The sequence below is a fragment of the Pinus tabuliformis genome, chromosome 7, assembly GCF_031772625.1.
Source record: "Pinus tabuliformis cultivar Carrire ecotype Pingquan chromosome 7, CPIR1, whole genome shotgun sequence".
NCBI classification, from domain to species: Eukaryota; Viridiplantae; Streptophyta; class Pinopsida; order Pinales; family Pinaceae; genus Pinus; species Pinus tabuliformis.
Window position 1 is genome coordinate 1765064103 of NC_142293.1, and position 7205 is coordinate 1765071307.

Genomic DNA, 7205 nt, shown 5'->3' on the forward strand with positions numbered 1-7205 from the left:
AAAGCAACCTACTTTGACCAGCATTTAAGGTTTCATGTTTGAAAATTGCGCGATCACAATTTTCCTTCAAGGTAAGTGCGATGACCCACAAAATTAGGGCTTTTAGCCAATGTAATCGAGGATTGTTGTAACTTTTAGAAAGGGAATGATTTTTGCTTTGTGGGGGATTATTGAAAAGTGTAAATGGATGATTATAGATCCAGGTTTAGGGAAATTTGGTTGAATGAGACAAAATTACTTGTAACAATATTGGATGGATTCTATGGAAACAATAAAGTGTTGATACTAAAACCAGATCGGCTAAAGACCACCTTCAGGACCGAGTGGGGAACTTTTTTCATTCAAGTGCATATCATTTAAACTCATTAAAATTTGTGCTACATTCCAATGGGCCATGGAAATCATATTTTGTGGATTGATTGGCTAAATTATGTTCATATACTTCGATGATGTGAGAATGTTTTCCAAGAAAATATCTCACCACAACCATTATCTAAAGCATATTTTTGAGTGATGTCGCAAGTATTGAATTTCATTAAATCTAAAGAAGATCATATTTGTTGTGTCTAAAGGTAACGGTTTAGGACACATTATTGATAAGAGTGTAATTAAGGTTTACCTAGAGAGATTGAAGACTATTGTTCAAATCGATTTTCACATGAGTAAGAAGGAAATGGAGTCCTCTTGGGAAAGATTATTTTTTTATGAAAATCCATCTATGATTATGCAAAGATGGTTAAACCATTACAGGAGATGGTAAAGAAGGATTGCATATATAAATAGGAAAATTAGGAGAGATATTTCTTTGCTCGAATCAAGCAAGCCAATGTTGATGCCCCAACCTTATAAACTAAGATTTTGTCAAATATTTCATGTTATATAAATTTACTTCTGACATGTCTATTGCAGTTGTATTAAAACAAAAATATGATCAAGGAAACAATTGGCCCATATCTTTCATGAGGACTACATTACAGGGATCAAGACCGAATTATCCCACCATTGATAATAAAGCATATGCAGTATACAAGCTAGTCAAGCATTTTAGGCCTAACCTTTCCAAATCTCACACTATTATCAATCTGCCTCATCCAATAGTCACAACACTCTTTGAACAACAAGAGTTAGGTGAGAGGAGGGAAAACTGGATGGCATGATTTTAAGAATATGATCTTGAATTCAAGCCAGTTCACATCATCAAAGGCCATGGTCTGTATCCCCTTGAAGTAGAAGAAATGAATGCACTACAAGAGGAATCTTCTAGGTGGGAACAAGAGATCAAGATGTTTAATATAGAGAAACTTTCCCCCATAATTACTACCACGTCTTGGTATGGAAATATGAGAAAATAATTAGAGCATGAGACATTTCCTTCACATCTATCGACTAAGTAGAAGAGGGAAATATGCCTTAAATTGTTATCTTACCAACTTGTGCATGGTGTTATTTTATTAAAGCACCACAATGGTCTCCTACTTAGATGTTTGGAGCCTCCATATTGAGAAAGGTTGTTAAGAGATATCCACGATGGACCAGTAGGTAGGAACTTTTCAAGTGATACCATTTCGCATAAGGTAATGAGGGCTAGTTATTATTGGCCCACATTATTTAACGATGCTCATGGATATGCCCGAAAGTGCCCAATTTTTCAAATATTTGATTATCACGCTATAAAGTCAACTGTGGCATTACTACTAATAATAGTTGAGGAACCATTTCAACAGTGGGGATTGGATGTTGAATCTTCAAAACCAACAACTGTGAATATGTGAACATGCCACGACTTGAACGAGGGTTCCAATCTGCATTTTGACTATTGTTACAAACTCTAGCAGAGGGCAGTGCCCTGTTCGTAGAGCTTCGGAGGCGTGGGCTTGCCCTGGCCCAACAAATGAGGCAAGCGGGGACCAATGAGGCCCCTTCATACAAGCAAGTAATGATGGATAAAGGAAAGGCCCCACTGGAAGGGGCGCAGATCTCTAGATTTGAAAATGCAGGAAAGGATGAGCTAAGCAAGAAGAAAAAGGCTAGTGGGCAAACTAACGAAACCCAAAGTTAAAAATGAACCAATGAAATCAAGATTTTGGAAGAAAAAGAAAACAAGAACCCTGGTTGCAAGCAGGAACCACAAGAAGCAGAAGGAAGAAACAAAAAAATGTGGAAACTGAGGCCCTACCTAGTACGACATAGATCTGGAGGGATCTGCCACAGCGACCAGAAAACAGGAGGACCTGGGGCACTGCAAGCCCAAAACGACAGAAAGTTTGTGGGTTGTTATCACCAACCCTAAAATGCAAGCTTACAGAGACCATATCTCAATACATGTGGTGGCCTGTAAGTTCATGGGCTTCTGGCCTACGGAAAAATCCCTCTGCTTCTGGATCAGGCAACAATGGAAGCCTAAGGAAGATGTGAGGTTACACCTAGGGGCTAAAGGGTTCTCTGTTGTAGTCTTTGTGAACCTAGAAGACAGGGATCACATTTTTTATGGAGGATCGTATTTCTATGACTCAGAAGGCTTCTATATGAGACCCTGGAAACCCAACTTTTCACTAGAATAGCAAACATTCACGCATGAACCTATTTTGATTCGCCTATTCTCTCTCCCCATTGATTACTGGAGACTTGTAGTGCTGGAGCAATTAGGCAACAAACTGGGAACCTTCATCCAAGCCTCGGAGGCTACCCTGCAAAAAAGGTACACCTCTTGTGAAAGAATATGTGTTGAAATGGATGTTTCAGGTGCACTACATGAAGGTCTATGGCTAGAATTTAGAGATGAAGTCTTCTTTCAAGCCATATATTATGAACAAATCCCATTTCGATGTCATAAGTGCCACGAGCATGGTCACCTATTTAGGGAATTCCCAATGAATAAGCCAACCAAGAAATCCAAAGAAAACACAGGCAAGGATCAAGAAGCTTTTTCCCATCCAAATGGGAGACAACAGGCCATTCGGAAACACCAACCCAAAACAAGCACCTCCATCAAAGCTATTGTCAATGCCTTTGAAGTCCCTGGGTCCATAATAGTTTCAACTGAAATTGCCCAAGCACTAGACCTAACACAGAAAATCCAGAATGCTCCTTCACAGGAAGCCCAAGATCCCAATCCAAATCTGAAAAATGAGACTCTACAAGTTCATGAGTTGGCAAAAGACTTAGAAGGAGATGTGGAAATGATAGCCAGTGAAATAGGAACAGAGGATATGGAATTAAGTGACATACCAGAGAGGGAGGGCATTGATCTCAATACCATGGTAGAGTAATGGAAGCAAAAAGGAGTGGAACATATCCCAGAGGAGGAGGTAGCTAGAGTAATTTTTCTCTTCCTAGCAAGGCAAGATGCAGAATTAAAAGGGCAGAAAAGAGGCTTTTGCACCACAAGGGGTCTGGGCATCAAGGCCCAAGGATTACATCAAACAAACAACAATGCCAAACATAGGAAAAAGAGAGACCGGTGAAAAAAAAAATGAAGCACTACAAGAGCTAGGTCAGATGCTCCTCAACTCAGGTAAGATGAAAACCCTTAAGGCTTTCACGTTCTCCTCTTAAACCCTATTAACTATGAAGATTCTTTCATGGAATGCCAGAGGGCTAAACAGCCAAAGGAAACAAAGACTTCTGAGAAAGAAAGTCAAAAATGAAAATCCTGGCATGATTTTTTTACAAGAAACCAAATGATCCAGCCAGAAAATGAAAGGGATAAGCAGAAATTTAGGAAAAAGAATGGTATACACGGAAGTGGAAGGGAATGGAATGCAGGGAGGCCTAGCCACTTTCTGGAATCCCCACTCCCTCCATCTTATAAATGCAGAGGCTTCCAGATCATACATCTCCCTAGAAATGCAAATCATAGGGAAATATAATACATACCTGTGTACTAATATCTACAGCCCCCAAAGACTAGAGGATAAACTGTTGATGCTAGATCGGCTCTCCAAGATGCAACACAGACATCCAATGGCTAAAGCTATCTACGGAGGAGATTTCAACATGATTACCTCACTAACAGAAAAGAAAGGAGGGGTAAGAATGCTGAATAGAGATGTAGAGGCATTCAATAGCTTCATCACAACAACAAATCTTGTTGATATCTTCTCCAAAAACAGGTTATACACCTGGACAGCAAAAGAGGAGGAGAAAGGCAGATTGCCTCTAGACTTCACCATTTTCTTATAGTAGAAGCCATCCTCCTTGAGGGGGTCACTGTGGAATCAGACATAATTACTTGTTGAGGCTTTGGTCATTGGCCCTTCACCCTGGACGTAGCCATCCTCAGCACACCGAAAAACAAACCTTTCAGGTTTGAGAAATTTTGGTTGAGCCACCTAGAATTCGCTTCTAAAATAAAACATTGGTGGCATGAGCCACTGGAAACCAGAGGAACCAAAATGTACCGGTTCCAAGATAGATTAAAGCTCCTCAAAGCTCAGCTTAGATCCTTGAACCAAGAGGTCTTCTGGAATATCTTAAAAGACAAACAAACCTTGGAGGAACAGATGGCACATATCCATATTGAATGGCTCAAAGGGGACATCACCGAGGATTCCATTAGCACAAAGCAAGTCCTGATTTAGAAATGGAATGAAAGATGCCAGCAGGAGGAAATAGTATGCAGACAAAAGTCTCGCATACAATGGCTCAAAGAAGGGGAAAAGCACCAAGTTCTTCCATCATTTGGCTATAGATTACAGGTGCACCAACAAAATCACTTTGTTGAGGGATGAACAAGGCACTCCCTTCCACTCTCATCAGGATATTTCATCAATCCTCACTGATCACTCTAGCCATATAACAACGGAACTAGACACTAATAGGGAAGAGGCTATTAGGGAAGTCATGTCCTACATCCCAAGGTTAATAATTGAATATCAGAATAAATCCTTAAACCGCCCTGTCACCATGGAGGAGGTGGAATAAGCAGTGAAAGAGATGCCTAATGGAAAGGCACCAGGACTGAATGGCTTCACCATTTATTTTTTAAAGCTTGCTGGGAAATTGTGCGACTGGAAGTATGGGAGGTGGTGGAAGACTCCCGAAAATCTTCCTCCATCCTCAAATCCCTTGTTTCCACCTTCATCTCCCTTATTCCCAAGGAGGAGGGAACATGTACCCCTTCGAAATTTCAGCCAATTACTCTGTGCAATGTTCTTTATAAGATTATCTCCAAAGTGATGGCCAATATACTGAATCCAATTCTACCTTTGATAATCTCAGAGGAGAAATTTGGCTACGTGGAAGGCAAACAGATCATGGATAATGCCCTGCTAGCATAGGAAATGGTTCACACTCTTCAATCCCAGAAAAAAGCAAGTATGATCATTTAGTTGGACCTCTCGAAGGCCTATGATAAGGTTAGTTGGAAGTATCTCGAAGCCATTTTGGAAGCCTTCAGATTTGCACAACGCTGGATCAACTAGATTCTACCCTTAGTCAAATCCCCCAGCTTTTCTATCCTGGTCAATGGAGCTCCCACCTTCCCCTTTTCCCCCTCTAGATGCATTTTCTAGGGGATACCATTTCTGCTTTTCTTTTTGTCATATTGACGGATGGCCTGAGTCACATCATTAAAACAACAAAGGAGAGGAACTATATCCAGGGCCTCCAACCTCTACCACCTTGCCCAGCCACTACTCATCAACAATTTATGGACGATACCATGCTCCATGGAACTCCAACGATGCAAGAAGCCCAAGGTTTCAAAGATATCCTTAATCTCTTCAGTCAAGCAATAGGTATGGACCTTAATTTGGACAAATCCTCCATTTTCTTTTTCAATACTCACTTAGCGATCCAGAAAAATCTTACTACTATCCTTTGGTTTAGAAGGCAAAGCCTTCCCTCTAAGTACCTTGGAATCCCTCTCACTGATAAACCCTAGCAAAAGCTCCACTCGGAGAAACTGCTTTCCAACCTCGAAAAACGGAGTAATCACTGGACTAATAGGGTCCTTAACTTCGTTGGCTGGCTTGTCCTGACTAAGGCTGTCCTACAAGCCATTCCTTAGTATATGCTCTCCAGCCTTCCGGCTCCCAAAGGTGTTCTCTAGAAAATAATAAACATTCAAAGAACCTTCTTATGGTCTATAAAATCGGATAAACAGAAATGGGCTCTAGTAGCTTGGGAAAAACTCTGTAAACCCAAGATGCTGGGTGGTTTAGGGCTTCAAGACCCAGGCATAGTACACAAAGCCTATGGGGCCAAACTCTAGTGGAGATGGGTCGAAGAACCTCAAAACCCTAGGCCAAGCTATGGAAAGCCAGGTATGTTGAAAACTAGCGACCTTAGGATCTCATTAGAATGACTCACCCTCCAGTCGGATCCCTCATTTTGAACTTGGAAAAGGCCAATTGGGACATCATACAACATCACTACTTCTGGGAAATCCGCAATGGTAACACAGCTCTCTTTTGGGAAGACGATTGGCAACAACTTCCCAAGCTTGAAAGTCCTGATTATCTTCCACTACAGCACAGGTACTAGGAACAAGGAAAACTCAGGGTAAACCAATACTCGATAGATAGTATCACGGACCAACAATGGAGACATTGGCGCCCTAATACTACCCCATAGGCAGATTGAATGGGTAACCTTCTCTTATCCTTGCACTCTTGTCTGGATAAGAGGAAGATATGTTACTCTTAGGATGAAGATCAATTGAGGTGGGGCAAACTTGATGGAGGCACCTTCAACCTAAAGGAAGCCAGAATTTATTTAGAACACAGGGATTTGGAAGAGAAAGTGAATTGGCACAATAATGTCTGGCAAACCACCCTCTGGCTGAAAATAAAGACTTTCTTATGGCTCCTAATGCATCGTAAGATCCTGACTTGGGAGAACCTGTGCAAGAAGGACTTCATTGGTCCATCCCAATATCCCCTATATGAAAAAGAAGAGGAGTCGATGAATCATCTCCTCAACAATTGTGAATGGACCAATAAACTATGGGTATGTATGGAGGAAATATTCAGACAAACGGACACGAACAAAGAGTCCATACAAGATAGCATAGCCAACTGGCAGACCAAATATTCTAGTTGCGACACTGTAAACATCCTATGGAAGCTAAGCCCTGGTTTTATAGTCTGGTCGACATGGAAAGAAAGAAATAGAAGAACCTTTCAGAAGGATTCCAAGCAGCTAGATACCATTAAAACGAACATCATGCAAAATATGCATGAAACTTCCCTTACCAAGAGTAA